We start from the raw sequence: 24,305 nt of genomic DNA, 5'->3' as shown, positions 1-24,305 counted from the left end.
GGGGAAAAAAAAATTCCAGAAAGCTTTTATTGAAGTCAACAGAAATATTCCCATTGGCTTTAACCTGGACTATATACTTCAAGCTCTACAGGGTGTCTAAGACAGACTTGGTCCATGACTTATATTTGATTGAAGACTAGGAAGCAATTCAGAACTCACCAATGAACTAAGTAAAGAAGTTATACGTTATGCACCTAGGACTCAAAATGGGAGCAAGAAGCTGCTAGATATCAAAGGGGAAAAAGAATCCAGTTATTTAATAATCTAAAAGATGAATCTGTGTCTTGCATGTCAAGCATGTTAGGGAGATGTCACTGAAGCAACTCAGAAGTGCATTTTTGCTTTATTCTCATGTGACATTGCCTGAAATATTACTGAAGTGTGAAATATTAATGAAGTTACCTTCATGATGTCCATTTCGGACAAGATTGCAAGAGAGAAATAGAATGCATTATCTCAGTGTTTCTAATCAGGAATTTAAGAACAGTTATTGTACATGTTCCTTCAGCCCAGCATAATGTCCTGTGTGGATTTTTCATTTTTTTGGCTCAAGAAGAGTCCACGATGAATTGTTTATTACCCACAAGCAGAAGGAGTAGCCTGAAGACTGTCTGGGGCTGGAGTGTGTGTGTGTGTTCTGCAAGGCAGAAGAAAGAATCACAGAATCATTTAGATTGGAAAGAAGACTCTTTCCCTGTTCCTCTGTACAGAGCCCTAGCAGATTGGATTCCTTTGCAACAAGGGCATCTGTGTGGCCATTGCCTCCGTCTGTGCTAGCATTCATGGCTGGGAGAGACTTAAGACAGAGATATGGGCATAGGTTAACATGAATGCCTGGGGATAGAAAGGACCACAGATTTTACCCTCTTTAAAGCTAATGCTCTGGCTCTGTATCTTGGGAGATCTGGAAAACTATTTTTTAAGACTCTATACTGAGTCTCACACAAGGATGTTGAAGAAAAGTGTTTTCACAGAGCTTAATGCTTAAAGTTCTAAAACATCCAGATAGACTTGGCATCCAGACTCCTGCAGAGCATGTAAAAATGCCCGCCTGATACCCTTCCACCCATTTTCAGTAGTTTAAAAACATTTTTGTTTTCTTCTGTCTGCTTCTCACCCATTCCCAGTGAAAAGGCATCTGAAACACCTTAGCACAAGAGTCTTCTGTATTCCAGGTGATGTTGTTTATCTCCATGTAAATATTCCTCAGAAATTACAGTAGGTATCACTCTAATTATCTTTCCCTAACTTTCATTGCAGCTAGTTTTCCAAAGCACCATTTTATATATTGTAAACTGTAGGGACCCAGTAGATTTTTCAGGTCTTCCAGCCAATAACCTTAACAACCCTGGATGGGGACTTTTTTGTACATGTAACTCTTTCACTTTAGTCCTGAAGAATGTGCCTCTCTTGCCTTGAATCTGTGCAGTTCTCTGCAAGCAATCATATTGTACAAATTTGTGAAATTTCAGGTTTGTGGCCTACAGACAGAGGAAATCAGGCTAACAGAGAGTGAAGCCGAGATAAAAGCCCTTCAGGGTAGCAACTTGGAAAGATTGCTAAATGGCCATATTATCTCCCATACCTCTAGTTAACCAGACAATTAGAAACAGCCTCCATGGTGACTTAAAACTAAGAGAAAAGGGTTGGCTGGTAACGAGGATGGAGAATATTGTGGAGCAATTTCAGGCCTATAGAAGCAGTAATGTTGCTGATCATCAAAAAGCAGCTTGTGGCTTCCAGAAATAAACGTATTCTGAAAACAGGAAGAAGTGAGCTGAGACATCACTTTCTTCTCCCAAGGGAGAGATAGATACAAAAGGCCTGACAGGGAAGAAGCCCAGCCCAAAGCTGGCCACTGGCCCATTCAGTGGGGGAATTTGAGTTGTGACCTCTGAGGGGAGCCAACTGCATGAAAGACAGAATAACCTTCATTAAAAGCACCATTTCACCAAAAGTACTCAAGGGTCAGAGAGCCTGGCTGAGCCCCCTCGGCAGAGTAGCTATCAGTACAGGGTCCTCCTGAAGGAGTTTGTCCCAGTGTGGACAAGGAAAGATGTGGAAGGAACCCATGGCAGTGTAGATACATGAAGATGGAAAGGGTCTGCATTAATATGTCTCATGTCCTTCAGCAGTCTGTCATCAGTTGTTTTTTTTTCTCCAATTTCAGGACATCTGTGGGTTGAGAATAAGCCACCTGTTCTGCACAGGGTAGATCCTATTTTCTCACTGGGACAATTGTAAGAACTTGGAACTATAATTTCTGCCTAACTTTTACCTCTCAGAGTTTTTTCTACTTTAAATTTGCCTTTTTTTTTTTTTTTTCCTCCAGTACACATTTTAACATTTCCTGCTTTCTGAATTCCAATGCTCTGATCATCCAGGTCTATTTAGTAAGGAGAGCTACTGCCAACAGATGGATCACAAAAGCTTATGTGCCTTCTAATGAAACCAATCTTTCTAATTTACTTTTCCCTGTAGAATGTTTTTATGCTTTCCTCATTTCTTTAGAGTGCAACTCTCAAAATCATCTGTTTGACCATGTTCCCAGGGTGGTATTTGTGATATAATAAAATATAAACATAAAAAAAGATAGCTATGCTTAGTTTAAAAGTCAGGCAGGTTTCACAGGTGTTGTTGAAGAGCCTTTAATTATTTAGAAGTGACACAATAGCATCACAATTACTGTTATCTTGGATGAATATTCATGAATGGTTTAGATATTGTAGTAGTGCTGAGTGAACTTCAAAAGGCTTAGAGTTAAGTTCTGATGCAAAGAAGTAGTCAAACGTTTGGATGCTTATCTGAAACAGCTAATTTGCCTCAAGGTATGACTGTCAGGCACGAATCTGAGAGGTTTGAAATCAGTGCAAGTTAGACCTCTGACACAAAGATCTAGGGCTAAGTCACTGACTAACTCATGAAAAAAAAATTTGGCTGTAAAGCATAGGTCCCCTAAAATAAGAAATTGCTGTGAAACACACTGCACCCATTTTCAACCCTTCACAGTACTATCATTCAAAGACATGTCTACACCCTTCAAGTTTAATGAAAAGTTTCCCACCATGAAGGTGATAGAGCTTTCTGGACCTCCTCTCTCCCGTCTCTTCTCAGGAACTTGGGGGTATGTTCCTTCTCTGCCATCTTGAAGAGACAAGGCAATAACCTACATTTCTTCATCTATAGGCAGCACTGAGTTGCTTGTCTGGACTTCGTGGAACTGAAGATCTGTTTTACCCAGAAAAATCAATTCATGAAAATAGCTACAATAGGATGACTAGAAAAAAATTAATTCCAATTCCACCTGTTTGATGCAACTTAATTGCAATGGCAAACACCAGCTTTTATTTGTCTTTGAACCAACAGCGATAATGATGTAATCCCCTTTAAAAGTCCTCATCTCAGAGTTGTGTGGGAAGTATTCCTGAATGAGTCCTAGCTGTGGTCAGTGCATCTGAATGTCAATGGGGTCAAGTAGGATGTTAGATCCCTCTTCAATGCAAGCCATCTTCAGGGCAGACAGGAAAGCAGACATGCTTCCACTGAAAGCACATCACTCTCTAGGTTTCACAATGGGAAGCTCTAGGAGATACCATAGCTCAGTAGAGCTAAGTCCTTGCTGATGTTTCCTGTATTAACCAGCCTTGGGCCATGCCAGACTGTCTTGAACCTATTATAATTAATTCAGTAAAGTATGGTGACTGAACATTAATGAGCCAAAGGTTTTTACCTCCATTCTTTGATTGCAGTCATATATCTTTGATTGTGCCCAGAATTTTTCCAGAAGTTGTCAGATCTTCCTTATTTACCCTGGATGGGTATTAAAGAGGCACCGACCTCTTCTAATACTGTTTTTTTCTAAAGAAAAAGTACATTTCTTTTGTCAGACAGGACTTCACTGTTCATGTTTCCATTTTATCCCTTGAAAGAAGACAGCCATGGAATTTACCATACTTGATTAAGTTCGTTGGTATTGGTGTCCTGCTTCTGAGGATGGCTAGGAATTGGTGGTTCTTCAAAAAGCTGTGGAACAAAAAAAATTGTAATGATCTCAATTTTGCAGCTTAGGAAAGGAGGAATTTCAGAATGATTTCCTATCTTTAAGTAATTGACTAACATCCTAAAAAATTATTTAGACTTTTTAGCCTCAAAACTACCAGCTGAAATATCTTCTCTCCTGGCTATACATAGGATTAGACATGTAAAGAAGAGTTCACTGCTAAAAGTACCTTAGACTTTCCAAAAACACAGTGAAGGAATGAGGAACTGGTTAGGGCTTTTTTGCTATGTGAATACTCAAGTGCATTCACTCAACAACAAGAAAAATATCAAATTACCACTCTTGTGGCAATATCTTCTCAGTCTTTTAATCTATTAAAAAAAAATCAAAGGTAAAATAAAAAGTCAGGCTTTTGTTCATGCACAGACAGGCAAACAAAAATCTGTGCAAACTGTTGAGGATAGAGTCTGAATTTCCTTCCAGTACCACAATGTCACAGTGGCTTCACCACAGTCAAAGGAACAGGTCTGAACTGACACACAGGCAAAGCAAGATCAGGATCTCACCCGTGATGGATGACGCATTTTCAACCTGGAGAGCTGCAACATGAACTGACAGCAGTTTTCCCAGATGAAAATAGATAAACTCACTGAACATTCTGGCAAGGCTCCACTGTTTCATCAGTTACGCAAATCATTGTGTTATTCATTGGAAAACAATGAGATGCACCAAAATGAAAAAATTCTAGCTCCCCAGTGAAATTTTAATATGCTACACATGTATTCATAAGAAGCAGAATCATTATCAGGTTTTAGGGTTTTTTTCAATGGCTTTTGCTCTTTTGATGAGGTGCTAGACTGACACAAGCTGTCTGATGTTTATGCATCACAAGTCCAGTGAGGAATTTGGACCTTATGTGCCCTGGAGCTCCTGGTTTCCTTGTGGGAATCCCTCAGCTAAGGAAGGGCTGCATGTGTGACTCCCTTATGCGTCTTGACCTAAAGGAACTTCCTTATAATTTCCAGCCTGCATAACACTCTTTCTACTGAATCTGCCCTTCAAATAAGAGACTTGACTTTTTCATGCCCTGCCCTGACTTAATTTTGTAGCTATATATTTCACCTGAATGCTCCATTTTACAGTTCCTTGGATGCAGCAACACTCTGATTTCTACACACAGTCATACTTTTTTTTTGCCACTGGGAATAAGTACATCTCTGCTATTCAACATTTTCATTGCAGTCTCTCTCAAGCTGATCCACTGTTTCCTACTGTTCTTTAATATTTCACAGTCTTTCCACACCCTGTCCTGGGCATTGCACGTGTGGCATGGCACTGCTGGAGTGCCTGGTAAATTCAGAGATTCTCCTGTGGGATGTAAAAGAGCCCCTCTCCTCCAGGGCTGAGAGAGAAACCTCACAGCTCACATTTCTGCATTGCATTCACTGGAGTCACCATGACAAGGCTCAGTTTGGAAGCTATTGATGTTTCACAAGGTATTGAAGTCTCACTACACCCTATCAGATAAGACAGCAGAGGAGTGACACCTGCAGACTAGTATTTTGCTTCCTTACGTGAGTTCAGTTTGAAAAGGAGTGTGAAAAAGATTTGTGAGCTTCAGGCCATTCCAGGCAGAGGTAGAGAAAAAAGAGAATGTTAATGGTTTCAGTTGAAAAGGAAATAACTGGAAGCTAAAGCTGAAATGACAATACTGTCTCAGTCAGAGAAGAAAATAGAAAATACTTTGCATGTAATCTTTAAGAACTGAGGTCCAGTGTTTGATTTACGGCCATGATTTTCATTTGTAAAGCATTTTCTTTGGCTCCAAGAGGTTCATGAGAAAGAAACTCTAAGAAACAATGAAGAAAAAAGGTCTCAAGTCAGTGAGCTTAAATTTATTATAAAGAAGTCTGCAATTTCACTGGAAATGGTTTTTTTGGAGGCAAACTAAAGATTGAAAATCATTAGTTCAGTGATACCTTTTTGAGTGTCAAAACTATGGTGTTGTGGTGGGTTAATACTACAACATTACCTTGAGGAGAAGCTGAATAAATTGTGCCATTTCAATTGTGTTAGATGACTGTACATCTCAGAGTCCTCACCCTGAACACTTAGCATCTCATGGAGAAGAATTCTGGTGAAGAGTCCCTTTAACCTTCATCCAGTTAGTATAGCAAAGTGTATTCTTTCAGAAGAAAGGAAATGGGAAGGGAAGGCAAATCACAAGGAAGGAATTAGTATTGTGGGTTTTTGTGGGGTTGTTTCTTCTGTTTTGTTTTGTGGTTTTTTTTCCTGAACAATTTATAACATAGGTGGAGATACTCTTTGGCTGAATTCATGGTTGTCTGTGAATAAGGAGTAATAATCATGAAAAAAGTCACTAGAAACATGCTTGTTTGTTGTATTTCATCTGGAGTAATTTTAAAGTGATTTACAAGTACTTTGAACCTGAAATTTCCTGGTGAAATCATAGATCTTTCTGCAGTGATTAGCAGAGTGTGCACCTCTGATCTCAGACTGAGACCTTTAGGTCTTTTGTGTTAAAGGCAAATTACTCATCTAGAGCCAGATGAAGGTACTACAGAGCATTGGAATGTTATTGGATGGCAAAGAGCAGATTTAGAATAGAGCTGTACATGTATGCAGTGATTCTGCAGAAATAATACTAATTGTTGTTTGTGGGCTTGGTTTAGGGGTTTTTTTGGTGGTTTGGTTTTGTTTGTTTTTGATTTGTTTTTTGGTGTTTTTGTTTGTTTTGTTTTGTTTTTTCTTTAAGAAGGAACAGGAATCAAAGCATCATAAACCAAAATATTTTCTAACTTGAAGTTTACCTGACTGGTAGGACTCCAAAGTAAAATGGGGACCTTCAAAATCATACATCCAAACCAAACTAACCCCCAAACCAAGGTATTAGAGCCAGAGAGTAACCAACTACTGTTCTGAGTTGTGTGATGACTAGGAGACAGAACATGAATATGGGTTTCCTACAATGCCATCATTTCCAAACTATTGGTGAGAGTGCAGTGCCTGTCTCCTCTCCCTCCAGAAACTCTGTTGTGATCTCAGAAACTCGTTTGATGAAACTCCTATTTAAAAAAAATCTGTTTCAATGCTACACAAAAAAATTAAAATGGGAAAAAGCTGATTTCTTTTGAACTAGTCCCAAGAGACTAGTATGCTAAAAAATCCACAAAAAACCACTCAAGCTCAGAACAGAGGTAATAGTAGGAAACTGCTTGGAAAAAAAAGTGTTTAATGCAGCCTCACAGAAAAGGAGGGCTACTACTTCCAGAGCAGTTATTTAGGTTTCTAAGTTCCCAGCCATACCTCTTCATATTCAGCAGAGAACACAAAATATGACAAGGCAGTTGTGTTTGCACATATACAAATCCAGTTTCTAGATCCTGAAGAAGAGGAAGTGATGCAGCACCAAGGACATAGCTCAGCCTGACCCCAAAGAGAAGCCAAGGCAATCCCCCTTTGCTTCAGGAAGCAGCTCTTGAAAGCACAGCTTTGGGGTGAGCTCATGTCACCAGCCACCACCCCATGCTTCATAAGGCTTGATTCTAACAAGGGACTGATGAGTAAATTTTCAGAGCACCTAAATTATGTAGATCTCCTCCTTTTGAAAAGCAATGAGAGGGAAACTCTTGAGTCACTTAAGTCTGTTTTAAACTCCAACTCTACTCCTAATGCTCTTCAAATACATGGACATTATATGTTTGTACACATACAGACATGTGTCCTTATATTTACTTTAATGAAGAGCAATGAAAAGAAGAGTATCAAGTAATAGTGAGCCTCCAACCTTGAGGTTAAATATTCATTTTCTGCTAAAGAGAGAGAAGAACAAATATGGGCTTTCATATTTGAATATTTGTCTTTGCATTTCTGTATCCTCTGCCTGGCACTGTTATGAAATGCTTATGCAAGTACATTAAATTTTAATCGTAATTGAACACTGTTTTTCCTTGGTTACATGTTTTAAATTAATATGTAATTCCATGGGAGGCTAAGAAAAGCTGTCTCTTCATGTACCTTGGTGCACCCAGGCTGAGAGGTAGGGCACACAAAACAGTAGCTGGGACAAATTTTCAGGAATTTAATCTGGTCTCTTAATCAGAGTCCATTACAGGTGCAATACCAGTTAATTCTTAGTAATAGATATCACCATTCTCACAGAATTAAATCAGGAAAGAAACCGTATTTGGAGAATAATATGTATGTTTTCTGTATTTAACATTTCTTTTAAATTTCCATTTCCAAATGCATTACTATGCTTTCACATATGTAACTGCTGTCTTAGGAAGCATAAACATCATTATAAATTCCTGAAAGAGAAATGTCAGAATAATCCCCAACAGACACAGAGGTCGGGGCAGGGAAGGGGACTGGAGGGCAAAAAAAGGTTGGGGCTGGGGGCTTTTGCAAGGCTTGGAATCAGGTACTGGGGAAACATCAGGGAAGAAGGGGCTCTTGGGAGCACTTCCACTCAATGAAGCTCACGTACAGAACCTCATTAATACTTCATATTTCCTCTGTTTGTTTGCATGCAATAACCATGAGATACACATACCGAAACATGGTTTATTTTGGTACATATACTTGTCTAAACCTTCAGTAAAAATGTTGCTTAGATCATCCAGACAGATCACAGTGGTAGTCTTTATGGGATCTGGTGGGAGGGAAGATGGTAACTAAGGTTGGGGCAGAGTTAAGGGTACAGAAGCATTTCTAACATTACTATCTGCTGATTTCTCAAATCATCTTCAAACATTGAGTATCTCCTGGGCCTGCTTTCCTTTTTCTCAAAGAAGAAGGGAAAATAAATCCATGCTTCAAATTAGCAATATTTTGTAGGCATAAATCAAAATATTTGCGATAGGTGAATAAAGTCCCTTTTCATTAGGTCCCTTCTCATTTGCAACCCATTTTCTTCTTTCTACATATATCTGGAAATATAGCATCTATATTTATAAACAAAGGGACATCTGTTTTGACGCTGACTAAACTCCTTTTTGCTAATTTTTGAGGGCAAGCATTGCCTAATAGGGTGGTTCAATTGCATTGTCACTTCTTCTATAGGGATACGGAATCCTCTTAACAGATGGACAGCGTTTGGTCTTTTATGGACTTGATTACATACAATTTAACAGTTTAACAGCTGTGTAGTGGCTTATGTGAATTATTTGCATGAACAGTTTATCAACAAGGTAGCCTGCAAGCTTTACTGAAACTTCTCACAGTAATAGTTAAGAAAGTTGTTATTAATTTCAACAACTATTAATTAGTAATGGTTACTTTTGCCACAATTTTCTGACACAAGCAACAAGTTGGACTGTAATTATGTCACATATTTATCCAGCAATTCTTTAACAGCATCTTCACAAAGAAAACCTGGCAGGAGAAGACCGTCTTTCTTTCAGGCTGCTCTGTGGAAGGGTACCCCTGAAAGGAGTCAGTTCAGGAGTCTACTTCTGGCTTGCTGAGAAGACGCTCCTCAGGATACGAGACATGAAATCCTTTCTCCATTGAAATAAATTATAATATTTCCATTGATATCAGTGCTGTCAGAATTTCACTGAAAACAATTTCTCATGCATACATAAACATGGTAAGTTTGCTAATGTTTGCTCGTGAAAAGGAAGTGCTTAGGCGTACAGGGGACCAGACTGGTGTCTTTCAGATAGTATTTCTCATAAATATGGATGGATGCTTTGTTCTTGTTGGCCTGCTGTTACAGCTCTTGCAACATACTGAAAAGTAGAGCTCAATAACAGTAATTGGTGGAAATCTGAGGATGACATCCCACTTTTCACTGTAAGCCTGCAGTTGTTGTTTTGTTTTGTTTTTTAATTTAGCCAGTTGAGAATATAGCAACAAAATTCAGCTTTTATACTAAGGCGTCATTTTTAAATACTAAGAAGCCTTTGCAGCCATGGCACAGGGGAATGTGTTGCAATCTGGCAAGGCAAATATCTTCCACAAGAACTAATCTTTTTCTTGACTTAAAGAAAGACTTTATAAAAGCCAGGTAGGACAAATCTTCCAGATGACATGACATTAATTCTTGAGCTCATTCAGACACAACACCACCTCACTTTTATAGAATGAAATACAAAACACATCAGCAAAATTCAAATTATGAGTCTCACCATGAGGCACCGTTGATCTGTGCCACAGGGACTACCCTTTAAATTGCCGCAAATCAGCAACTTCTCACAGCGATGTGGGGAAATGCAGGAGGAACAGTAATGCTGCACAGTCCCTCTCCACACCCAACAACCTACCACTGTCTCACCTACCCTTCAGGAGTATTGGAATGAGGCAATGTATGCTAAAACCCATATATTACTGTTTCTTTAAAGACAAAGAAAATAAGAGACCTCCTGCTGTTCCCAAGCCATCCTGAGATCTTACAAAGATCTGAACTTTGTTGACAGCATGGTTCATGACACCAGAGCTCCTCTTTGCTCTCACTGGATGGAAGTACCTCAGACGAAAATGATAACACCTTCCTACAGCATCATGGTCATCACAGTCTGGTGGAGATTTATGAGACAATCTGTGGTGCAGCCACCATTGTCAAAGTCTCTGGGTGCTATCTTGTTACCTTTTACACAGCTGGACTTCCAGGCCTGTAAATGAGGCTGCCCATTTCTCCTGAGGACTTTTCCAGCCAGGGGCTCAGGGTAGGCTGAATGACCTAGCAATGTCCTTAGCAATACAGTTAAAAAATTCAGTGCCATCTCACCTGGATTAAGCTGTTGTTTGCTTTTTCTCTGCCTCACCTTTCCACAAAGGTTCTTCCACTTGGCTTTTATTTCTGTTTTCCCAGCTGGCTCTTCTTTCCCAGATATGTCCCATCTCATGCCCACTCATCCTCCTTCACCCTGTGCACCCTCCTACCCTCCCTCCTGCCTCCTCATCTACTTTTCTTTCTGCTGAGCCACTTGGAGAGGGTCAGTTGGTGCTGGGGAACCTCCCTGGTCTCAGACAACCTGCAGCACTCTTAGATGTCTCCCATGCCCTGCTCTGCATGGGGAAAACTCCCACCAAAAGAAGAAATGGGGAGAGGCTGGAAAAATTTCTGGAAATAAGCCCCCGTAACCTTCTTGCAGAGGTTTTCCACATGGGCAAAACCAGGGATGTCCAGCCCTTCACTCCTGCTTCCCCGTGCACTATGTCAGTGTGGTTAATGAGCTAGGTCTGACGTAACCGATGGCAGACTTCAGCCTATTGTTTTTCTGACATAGAACATAATGAACTGTGTTTTCATGTGTTGCATCAGAGTTTATTTTGTTTCTGCTGATGCTCAATATCCATAGATATTAGAGAGCAGAGCTAGGATAATCTCTTGAGTCATTTACTCTGCCTGCACTACTAAAATTTGGTATTCATAGATTCCTACACATTAGTAGGAATCTATTTACACATTAGTAGGAAACTATCTACCATTAGTTTACCCTGATTACATGCAATGATAGTGATTCTGTACCTTCCTTCATCTGACTTTATTATAATGTATTATTTATAGGACTGCTTCAGGATCTATGGCATGGTATAATCAAAGTGGGGACACAGTGCTGCCACAGAAAGCCCTAACAAACACAGCAGGTACCGATGGTGCCTCAGCACAGCAGGAGAAACACAAGGTGCTCGAATGTCATGCCGGTTTGAGCCCACTCCTGTCACAAACTGTGAAGCACATCTGCACACAGCTTTGTCGTTTCAGGTAGCAGTTTGATCAATTAGCCCTGACTTTATTGTATTTTTTTTTTTTTTCCCCATCTGCCTAACTTTCACCCCTCACTTTTAATTCTGGGTTCAAAGACAGGCCATGGCCCAAAAGCAAAACCTACTGACAGTCCAAATCACAGGTGAACACAAGTCTGAAAACTACATAAAGATGGCTGGTGATAGGCATTCCCCTGAAATGGTGGGTCGGGAATCCCCCGTCAGACCCAAAACTGTCTGTCTCCACAGAGGCATTTTGAAGCCCAGCCTGCCTCCCTCCTCAGATCTTGGGTGTCAGGCTGGACCTCAGCCTAGAGCTGGCTCAAATTTGGCCCAGGTGCCTCTCCAGAGCTGGGATCCCATTTCTGGTATCAAGCCAAGTGTCATGCTCTCAGTAAAGCACCAAGACCCAATGTATGTTTTATACAGCTGCATTATATACAGCTGATTGAGTCCGAGGTGATAAGAGCAAAATTCAGGGAATTCCCCTCTTACCAAATTATCTGAATTCCCCTACATATATCACTGTCACATTTTTCCACCTACTGCCTGTGAAAGGAAGGTTAAAATTCCTTTCTTTAGCTCTTATACAGCAGTAATAAGTCCTATCACAGTGAAAATATGATGAAGGACTGCTGACAAGGCCAGAAACTTTTTTAACTTTGGAGACTATTTGCTCAGGCATCAGTTTGAGAGATGTGTGGAGGCATGCTAAATATGTAAGTTGTCTGTTTCAGACTCAAGCAGCCCTAAGGTAGGTAGGCTTAGGGTATGCCTGTAGTGGAGAGCAAAGCAATAGGGACTGAAAGACAATCAGACTTAATAGCAAGTAGGAAAGAGAAGGAAAACACAATCTTATACTTGGATCCTGATCTAGGAATAACTTCAACATTGAGGCCAGATTTCAGATTAAGGTCTTCATTCTTCAGAGGAGTTACATTCACTAACTGCATCTAAGAATTTGTGTTTCTGGGCACTGATTTGCACATGTGTTGTGTACTGCTCATGAAGCCAATGTCGATACACTAAAACTAGCTAAAACTTCATAGCCATTATGAGACCTGGCTGGATTAACATCAGCAAAAACCTGTTCCTGATTACCTGACAGAATTCCTCATTACCTTACAGAATCAGCAGTCTCGAATGTAACATTAATTGCTTTTTCCCCATAGTTTTTACAAATGAAATATAGAAGTAATCAGATTAGATGATGATTCCTTGTTTCTGACACCTTCCTCTGGCATTTCTTACCTTTTTCTAAGTGCTTTCCAGGTTTAACTAGTAATTATTCTAAATGCTTAGGAGTTTTGAAATGTCTCTGCTCAGCATTCCCTCAATTTATTTGCTCATCCAGACCTTACAAGCTGTATATTTTATAAGCATTTAAATAATTAAAGTTTGAACCTGCAGGGCTTTCCTTGCTGATTTCTGAAAAAGGGGAGAATTTAATGGGAAATCAACTTTAATTGCATTATCTTAAATGGAAAAATGATTTGTCAATGTGCATTACCAGATTTTATTTGGCAACACAAATTCTTTCAGTAAAAAGATTGTGTTGACTGATTTAACTAGGCATACTGCAGCAAACATTAATAATTTCAGAAGCAGATAACGTAATCATCTTGCGTTATTGACACAACAGCTTTTCATGCTTTGTTGAGACTAAAGAGGCAAACATAAACCCAGCACTCTGAACTATCATTAATTTGTGAGCTTTTTGTCAGGCAGAATTGGATTGTTACTTTGGTATCACCTACCACCAACCTAGCAACCCAGGTAATTAGACTTCTAATGTATTTTCACTGAAGTCTCAGCTGAAACTCTAATCCTATGGGCTTTTGTAAAAGCATATTGCATTTTTGAACTTCATTGCTCTGTTTAGCTAACATCATCATATTTATGATAAAACGTAAACTGAGGACTCTGTAGAGTTCATTTTACGAAATGCAGTTTTCAGTCTACCTTATTGCTGAAAGGGAACAGTTGGACAGGAATGATATATCCTAGCAGACATTAAATCCTGGAAAATTAATACCTGGGTCTCTGTCATTGCAATGAAGAAGAACCCAAGTACTGTCACCCCATGGTGTAAGGCGATATAAAAACAGAAAAAGGTGCACTTCTGTAAATGCATATGCTGGCGATTAGAGGCGGACACGAAAAGAAAACAGAAAACAGATCAAAGCTGGAAGAAAAGAAGAGAATATCAAGGCAAATTATTTAAAGCAAAGACAGGCACAGTCATGTTAATTCCTCGTATATGCCATATATAGGAAATTGCTGCAAGTTATTCTCCATTGTTATTTTCTATCAGTAAGATACTTAACAGCCAAAATATCAGCAAAGCTACACTGATGTCATTGGATACATATAGATTTGTGTCAGCCAAGAACATCGTCATGTTTATAACTATATGGCCATGTTTATAACTCTTACCAGCTCCTGCTGGTTTGAAGTACTTTATTGTCTTTAATGACATTACCCAACATAAGGGTATGGAATATCTCTTACACTAGTGTAATCTTCAAAGTAAAACCAATATTTAGAATGTAACTGGCATAGATAGTTTTATAAATAATGCGTTCCCCATTTAAAAAATTACATTTCAGTCTTAATGAAGGCAGGATGGGTTTTACACTAACACAGAAGAAGCAGAGATTTCACCAATTTAAATTAGCAAGGAACATCATGTCAATCAAACATCTATATTTTCTTTTAATTTGCAAAAGAAATGAAAGAGGAAGAGGAAATTTATGAAGATAAAAGTCAAGAAATCTGTGTTTTTAAATTGCAATCTGTCCCAGAAGAGTACTTTTGTATCATAGTGGGATTGCAGTTATAGAAAAAACACTGTCTTTCCTTACTAATGTTTCTGAACTTCTACTTTAGCAGTAAATCACATCTGCTGGCATAGAGTCTGTTTTAACTGCATATAAATAATTTGCTTAAGTGCTTATACTAGAAGATAACTTTCCTTAAGCTTGCAAATTGCCTGAAAGCTATATTATGAGGTGGTTTTTGAGGGCATAGATAGTTAGAAAATGTGTAGCTATAAAATATACTGGCAGAAGTGATTCTGTATGAACACTGTATATGAAATCACATCTGGCACAAAACAGATCTCAATCACATCAGAAGGACACTGGTGCCCTGCCAATGATACAAACACAACAGAACAGAGACATAGAGGATGGCTGTCCTTAGGTCACTTGTGCAGTAGGACAAGGTGATTAGGGAAATTTATAGAAAGGGTTTACTCTTGCAGTGCTGTTGAAAATACTGCAAATATAAACATGAAGTGAGGGGATTTAGACCATCACTAAAGTGCTAACGTGCAGCTGTGGAGGTACTTTTATCAAATCTGATTGAGTTGCTTTTATTTAATCAAACATTTTTCTGTCTGGAAGGGAAAAGCTTAGGAAAGAGTCAAGAGCTCTGATTAATTTTCCCTTTCAAAAGCAAAAAGGAAAAAGCTGACTGACAAAATCCAAATGTGATACATTTTGCTATGTCCAAGAGAATGATACAGGAAGCCAATCTGCTAACACTACATCATTCCTAATGCCTGAAAAGTGGCATGAGACTTTTCTAGGCACCCAGGTGTAGCTATTTATGTAGACTCGATCATACACTGCCCATGGCACATAGTTTCTAAATTCAAGCCAGGCTTTGATGTGATCTGGAGTTCAGGTAGCCCTCTGTCTAAATTCTCCGAAGGTCCCAAGCGGTGTCCTATGCTATGTCTGTTTATTCACAAACTATGACACAGTGATAATTTCATACTCTCTCATGAGCGTGCAAGCAAAGGACTTGTAGAAGATGGCTGCCTGCTCAGCAAATGAATCTCTTGGATTACCTTTCAGGGCAGCCCTCCTCTATCTGCTAAATGCACTGGGAATCCAACTGATCAGCTCAGGCGTCCAGACTGGCCCAGTGAGACCAAGCATCTGTATTTTAGATTTTGTTACACCTAAACAGAGAGCCACTGACATACATTTGTGTCTGAAATATTTGCTGTTGACATTAAAAAATTGGATGAAGGGTTAGAATTAACTTCTCTTTTAAAATTAATGTTAATTTATAGTTTAAAAAAACCCACATAATCATTTTTAGGATCCAATCAAAAAAATTTTTTAGATGGAAAAAGAAAAGATGGCTTATTTACTAATGCAGCTTAGAGGAGGAACTGTGAAGGTGCATTTTTAGTCCAACATGTTTTCACTGTTTCCCATGCATTTGTAACATGCAGTTAACCCAGTATCAGCCTATTGACTCTTATTTAACACCAGTGATGCTCAGATGCATACTACAAGTGCCCATTTCCCAGTGCTTTTGAGGCACTTGTTTATAGAGGAGCAAAATTCCAGATTACACTGGATGTGCTACTTATTTTAGAGCAATCTCCTGCACTCTGCACGAAACACAGCACTATTCCCTAAAACCAGAAGGTGCTAAACATCTCACAATACAAAACTCATGGAAAAAAGGATCAAACTAAATAATTCACTTCAGCTACTCAGTTCCCTCTGGCTCTGGGCAGTGTTTCAAACATCTATTTGGGCTTCAGGCATGTACTTAAGAACCTGTTTCTCCTAAAGGTCTGAGCAGCCAAACCAGGTCAAGAACTTATATTGCCTGATGAAAAGCTCATTAAAGAAAATTCAGAATTATTTTTATTTTTCTTTCAAGTAAAGAACAATAGTATGGCTTTAATGATGTTTATTACCACACTGGCTAGATGCATCCAATCAGCAAATTCAGTCCTCCACTGGTTCGTTTAAACATATTAATAGCTTTGATTCAGCATGTTTTTCTGTACTTGGGCCCTGAAACTATTTTATATTCAGTATAAACTGCAAATGTCAAACACTTTAGGCAATACAGCACATACACAAGAAGACAATTTGAAAAAGGACACATTATCTGTATTGTTTAATCAACATCTCCTGGCTCATTTTCTAAGATATATCATTTTAATCGTCAACACATAGTTTTCCACTGCCTTGATGTTTATCTTCAGAATACAGGTGGCAATGAGGAAAACATAAGAATTTTATAAATGCAGGATTTTCAGCTGGTATGTTTTCTGGAAATATCTCTATGTTGTAGAAATTCCCAGTTCAGGAATTCATAAAAGACTTCTGCTTTCTTCCTGCACCTCTCTGGGAAGTGTAAGTAAAGAATCCAGGTGACCTGTTATGATTCTCTCTTTCCCAGCCAAACTCATTGTTACACTATACCAATTTTTTTATACTTTTAGTGGAATAAAACACTAGTTCCATGTAGGTTTACAAAATAAGCAAAGAAAGGCAGAGTTATCCTTATATCAAAATCATAACAATAATCATGACTTTTCTTTTTGCCTCTGACTTCATCTGCCACTGACACGAGCATTCAATGTAGCAATGCAAAGGACAAAAGGGTCCCTTGAAGGAAAGAGCTTGTGTGCACCTCTTTGAGCTGCTTCACTAGCTCTGAAGTGGAGTTTAGGATTCTGTGTAGGGGCATGATGAACTCGAGAGGTTTGTACTGACAATTCACACTACCAGCCATGCTTGGTTCTCAGTGATGCCCCATTGAAACCCGCTGAGGCTCGCAAAGTGCTATGGACTTCAGATTTAAATAGTGATCTCATAGCAGCAGTGGAGGTTACATAGTACTTGAAATAACTCTGCTGCGGAGTGGTGACAGGAGAAGAACAGATGATGAACATTATCTTGACAATTCTGCCAATACTTAGGCCAAAATGTTGTTGATGTTGCCTCTTTACAAGGCTCCTTCTGAGTTGTGAGGATGAACTCCTGTTTTCATTTACACTTCTGCAGCTTCCCTGAAGCCAGCAACCTGAAACAGTATTTACTCAATATTTAATCACAACCTCACAGCAGTGGCAGAGGTTATGCTCTCCTTGGTTGCAAATGAGCTGGTCTGCTGAGGAGTGACAGGAGCAGAAGGACTACAGAGTAGTGCCTGGACACCCCTCAATATGGGGCTAAACAAGAGGCAATGGCTTTTCTTCCCAAGACTTCTTTTGTTTTTCAGGGCCAATTTCTGCCCTCACGCATCCCTCTTCACCCAGTGAAGGTAAATAGAGCAGAATTCAGTCCTTAATATACAGAGCAAGTGACTCAAATGGGAGTTGTCAACTCTGTTTTACCAGACAGAGTTAAAACTGTTCAGCCAACACGGTTATCAGCTGGCTCAGCTGAGAAGAAAAGGAGATGGGGTCTGAGTGCTAATGAAGCACTATAGTCATTCAGGGCACATCAGGAAATGGCAGCAAGCTAGGCTGGTGCTGTTTGGGATGAACCGTGAGCCCCAGGCAGCACATTTTCCAACTGGAGATAGAAGTAATAAGTATTAAATTGCTACAACAGAATTATAAGGTAGTTAAGACACACAGTTATCATTAAAGTAGTCCTTTTGTCTTTTGCCTTTAGAAAAATCATAAGAAAAAGTGTCTAGGGAAGATACCTACATCAGTGTTAAGGGCTCAGTTTTATCCCTTGTGGTTTAAAACACTTCAAGTGAAATCATCTATAACCTTGCATCAGTAGAGATGGAGAGATAAAAGGAGGAGTTTACATTTTTAAGGTAAGCAGCACATATTTAACTAAGCTGTTTCCAACAGATTCCTTTATCTACTAATGTAATAGTCACTCCCCTGAGTTTTGTGAATAATTTCTTCAGAATGTATCTCACAGATCTAAAGTGGCTGAATTTAATTTTAACTCTACCGCAGCAGCCACTGTTTTCTGTAGCAATATACACTTGAACAAATACTAGTGAGAACAGGTCACTTTTCAAATCAAATTATATAAGTAGAGCTTGAAAGAGTAAGCAAATATACTCTTGTGAATACAAGAACAAGATTAAACCAAAATTTTATATAAGTATACCATGTCCTGGCCTTATCTGCTTTCTGAAATTCGTATACCACAGCAATAGGTTTAATATTCAAAGTTAGTAACTTCACCTTTAACTATCAATTAGTAGTCAATTAAACATCATATAAGGCACAGCACACCTCAGCTAGGGTGTTCAAGAAATTGTTTCATTCCTTTTACTTTTTTTTTTTTCTATTTTTTCCCATATTGATTTCATAAAAAAATGGGAGAGTCTAAAGAAAAATAGAAAGACGTATGTGTTGGTTTTGCCTGGGATAGAGTTAATTTTCTTCATAGTAGCTAGTGTGGGAGTATGGTTTGGATTTATGCTGAAAACATGTTTTCGTTACTGCTGAGCAGTGCTTACACAGAGTCAAGGCCTTTTCTGCTCCTCACCCCACCCCACCAGCGAGGAGGCTGGAGGTGCACAAGAAGCTGGGAGGGGACACAGCTGGGACAGCTGAGCCCAGCTGACCAAAGGGATATTCCATACCATATGGCGTCATACTCAGCATGTAAAGCTGGGGGAAGAAGGAAGGAAGGGGATGGCGTTTGGAGTGATGGTGTTTGTCTTCCCAAGTAACCGTTACATGTGATGGAGCCCTGCTTTCCTGGAGATGGCTGAACACCTGCCTGCCCATGGAGGGAGTGAATTAATTCCTTGCTTTGCTTTGCTTGTGCGTGGCTTTTGCTTTCCCCATTAAACTGTCTCTATCTCAACCCACGAGTTTTCTCACTTTTACTCTTCCAATTCTCTCCCGCATCCCGCTGTGGGGGGAGTGAGCGAGTGGCTGTGTGGTGCTTAGTTGCCAGCTAGGCTTAAACCACAACAACATATTTTGGCAAAGAAACAACTCTGACAAATTTCAAATTTTAAGGTCAAATCTCAGGACCCCTTGTCCAAATGTTTCCGGTGTTTGGTTGGTTTTCTTCCTGTAGATTTTTGAACAGAGGCAAAGGTTGGATTATTTCTAATTATAGAAATTAATTAAGAATTTCAAATTATTTTGTGACACCCATTCTATGAACTATCCTGATCCTGATTGATAGGAAAGCACAAAATCTCATCAATAATTGTTTAAAGAAAGATCAATAAATAATGGAAAAGTGTAAAGCGTGTTTACTTAGGCAGACGTTCCAAAACATTTCTCAGAAATAATATCTGTGGTGCAATTCATACCAAATGTTCAGCGAGACTTTAACTCAGGGAATCCCTGCAAACACTGAACAGAAGAGTGTGCGTAGGACTTACTTACTCTTAGGAAAAAATGGTTCTTATTCCTTGAGATAAGTGAATGTTTTTGGTTTCCTGTTGCTTAGTGGCTTGTTTGGCTGTAGCTTTAAGGTGCGTGGTTTAGAAGTAGCTTACAAAGTTTGCTTTAGTCTATTTTCTGAGTAGCCCAAGCACTTCACAGCTGAAAGTATGACAAAATTTCCTGTCTCTAATCACAACAAATGGATAATTGCTAAATCATACAGAGGATGGGACTGGCAGAACAAAAGCCTTAGAAAGCTGAGCAGTACAAGAAACAGAGCACAATAAAAAAGGGAGGTTGTAAGGAGAGAAGTAGATAAAGGCATCTATATAGCTTAAATTGGGATATTTGGGTTATTTTGTTAGCAAAATGAAGGATGAGAGAAGACCTAATTGCTCTGTATGAAAAATCAGGGGGACAGGAATGATTCAAGCTAAAGGTTACTGTTTGATAAATGGACATGAAAGGCCTGTGAATATATTTAGGCTGGAAACTAGGTGAAGACCTTTTCTGAATATTGGAGCAGTCCTGCCTGGACTCAGCTGCCTTGGAGTAGCTTTTCCATGTGCATGGAGGACAAGAGAATAACTGTAATTTTAAGATGACGTTTGAGCAGCTTGTGAAATAAATTATTTAGTTTGTTTGCCTGTAATAGCAAGATGCTGGACTGGATGGCAAAGAGGGTCCCTTTTGGTTACAGATTTCTAACAAGAAGACCACCGTATCTGTATGTTTTATGCACACATGTACATCAGCCAGAGATTTTAAGAGAGACATGCAGTTTAATTTATTTATAATATTGCTTCACGTCCCTATGTATTCTCTGTTGCTGGGGGATATTAAAATAGTGTATCTCTCTTTGTATGACATATCTAAATTACCCATTCTGGCCTTTACCCATTCTCTTGCTTATGGGGCTAAAGCCATCAATGACTTTTTCTCTTAATATTGTTAACACGTGTGGTTTGGCTTGCCAAGTACAGTACAACTCACTAGTGACTATTTGTCTCTGCTACCCAAAAAGAGATTTTCATTTTAAATGAGTAGTCCATCCCATTCAAAAGCAATTAAGTAAATCATATACTTAATGCGTTTCTTTCCTTCTCCATCTTACCCTGCTACCCAAAAGATGCCTGCACTTTGTTGTACATAGCTCACAACAGGTTGTGCTGTCAGCTGCTGAAAATACCTTACAATTGTAATTAAAGTGTGGTTACTTGTTCTTTGCCATTTTCACATATTCTGTTTTGCTCCACCAAAAGAGGCTGGCAAGTTTTTCTGTGTTGCACAACCCAGTACAATTGCCCTGTTCAGTAAGTGCAATATTAATATGAGAGTGAGCAGTGTGACCCGGTGGCTGGTCCCATTTATACTGCAGAGCAGTTCCTCCAAATTCACTCTGACTTCTTGCTAAAACTAGGAAGAAAATCTGGCTTTTTGCTGTACAGCAAGATGGTCCCCTGCCTTACCTTCTCCTTAGCACAAGTGGCTTAATTTAAAAACACACGCACTGTAACAGCAATCACTCCCATTTCCTTGGAGGGGATTACAGGCTAATCTTCCTGCAAATGCTTACTGAAATTCTACCCTTCTCTCTCTGGGGACAAAATTATGGCACGATTAATGCAAAAAGGAGTTTTGCCATAGAGTTCAGTGGAGCAGGTCTTTCTAACTTCATCGTACCCTACTCACAGTACTGCCAGTAAGTCTCATAATTAATTTTAAAGATGGATTGCATTAAGCTGTAAGGATAAGTGGCAAAATCTAGGTTTTTTTGGTGCATGAGCTTTATGCTGGAACCATCTACAGGCAGACACATTCTGTAAGGAAGAAGAGACAAATAATCTCACATAAGAGAGAAAAGTCAAAGCTCCACAGATAGCAAAATTTATGAAGACTATTAGGATTTCCTGGTGTTTGTTGCTATTGTGAGTGCACCGATGTTTAAGGTAATGTTGGAGGCTCCCCACATATGTGACTTTCACTTTGTGCCTTCCTCAGGTAGAGTTTTCCACAAACTCATGAGCAGTTTTAGGATCTAGCTACTATTTCAAATTTGGTTAACTCTGTCTAATAGCTTCAGAAGCTTTTTTTTCCCCATCTATCTCACTTTCAAGTGCACATGCAGAGAAATGATCATGTAAGCTTTACTCCCTTAGGAAACCAAACATTATAACTACAAAACCCTTGAAAAAATTCATTTGAATTCTAATTTATCTAGTTAAAACTGTAGGACTTTAGAAAACCATTCAGGCAAGAAAGGTAAACAATGTACTGTAATGGATAAAAAAAGAAATAATACTTTAAAGTGCATAAGAGAAAAAACAAGATCAATTTATTTCAGTACAGGTTTGAAAATAGCCAGTGTTGTACACTCTGTCTGGTAGGTATGACACAATGTTTATAATGGTTTCAGAGTTCTGCAAATAGACAAGGAAACAACAGAGATAAAAATATATTATAGGCCAAGGTCATAATCACCGTAAAATTCTCTTTGCCTCTGTAAATTTAATTCAGCTAATCCACTGCCTTGTCCCCAAGTGAATTAGCAACTCCACTGAAATATAAAATATCTTCTGATCAGAGAGGCCCAAGTTCTTCTCTCAGTCACATAAATAAAACATAGCAACTCCAGTTTTTTGCGATAAGGTATCAGTGAGGGAGTAGATTTGTACTGATGAAACAGAAAATAGAACTTGACCCTAAACTTACTCTGAACAAAAATGAATCAGGAAAGTATTGTTTTGCTGGCTATTTTTCTGTTTTTCCTTTTTTCCCCTTAATGTTTGTTTTGTGGATACAATCAATAACAAGACTGGTGCACTGCCTGGAGATACATTGGGAGGAATAATCCCTCTGAAGCTTCTGTGATATGCAGGGATTGTGCACATTAACTGCTCCACACCTTTATGGCCTCACCTCTTCCTGACCACAAATGAGTTGGAAAGGAAATCACAGAGTGCATGGGCTGCAATTATATCTGTTCTTTGCAAAGAGTAAAGCTCATCATCTCCTCCATGCCAAATTGCGCACCAGCTTAAGAACCAGGCAGGAAATAGCCCTTAGAAGAAATACCATTATTAAATCTCCTGGAGCAGAACTTGGGATGAGTACAGAAGAAGGTATTTGGAAAAGGAGGGCCAATTAGGAATCCAAAGGCAAACCTGAATCTAAATTTTCCATCTCGATTGTGACCTGTGTGCCATATCTGGGATCCAACACTGTAACAGGCAGCATGTTCCTTCCCCATTGGGACACTGCCATTAAGTCCTGGGCTACCTGGAGCTTTAGAGCTGATCCCAAATGGTAACTCCCATGCCCTTGATACAAGTTCTGCACCTCTGACTCATCTTTATTATTAGGTCTGATAGTAGTACATCAGACAATCACTGAAGTCGGACAAAATGTTTTGAATGAACAAAAACTTCTTTGGAAAATAAGGCTTCTTCCATGTGGAAATATTTTGTGGAATAATATCAAATACCACTCTTTTCTTACTCCCTACACCCCCATTAGATCAGGAAAGCGAATTTGGGTTTTTTTAAGAAACTTCAAAATGACATATTAAAATGGTTGCACATAACTCAAGAAGCTTCACAAGACCAGAGACACCCCAGCTGAGCCTCCTGTGATGCCACTGTTGCCAAACTCGGCAGGCTTGCTTTCCCAGCTATAGGGCTCCCTGCACCATATCATCCCCTGCAGCTTTAGAAAGGTGGCAGGGATCTACTGTTATGAGTGGAGACAATGACAAATGGATGCTTTGGTTTATTTTGCTGTCATTCTTGCAGTTCTCAGGTTTGACAGAAATGAAGAGTAAGTGGAAACAACAATGAGACCTAATGCCAGTGCTCTTTAAAAGACAACCTGCTTTCACAAAATCCACAGCACATCCAGCATAGTAAGGTAAGGAGCGGTTTGTTTCTGATCAATTCTTTTTTGCATTTGTTAGTAACTTCATATGGATTATTACTTTCTTGCTCATCAGCTATAGGTCTCTGAAAGTAATTGCCCAAAGGAAATGTCCCCATGGTTCCTGAGTGGATGCAGAATCTCAGGGGATGAGACAGAGAAAAGACAACAAGAGCAAAATGAACAAATCCCCACAGAATAACATGAAAAAATGCATTCCAGGGTACTAATGGGTCCTATTCTTCTAAATAGTGAATGACCCCACAGCTTAAAGAAGCTATGTCCAGAGGTGCTTCAGGCTTTCATAATGCAGACTCCAATACAGGAGGATATACTGCATTTCTAATAATCTGAAAAATAACTGGGTAGTGGATATTTAAGTATTCAAGAAGCTGGATCCTGTTGCTCAGGTTCTGCATAGTAAAATGCGGTATCAGAGAAATTTGCTTTTCCACAATGTATGCTTAAGAGAAAAGGAAGGAGAAGAAAGGAAGATAAAGCAGTTAAAGTAAG

The sequence above is a fragment of the Ciconia boyciana genome, chromosome 3 (genome assembly GCF_034638445.1).
Source record: "Ciconia boyciana chromosome 3, ASM3463844v1, whole genome shotgun sequence".
Classification (NCBI taxonomy): domain Eukaryota; kingdom Metazoa; phylum Chordata; class Aves; order Ciconiiformes; family Ciconiidae; genus Ciconia; species Ciconia boyciana.
Note: the sequence above shows the minus strand (reverse complement) of the source record.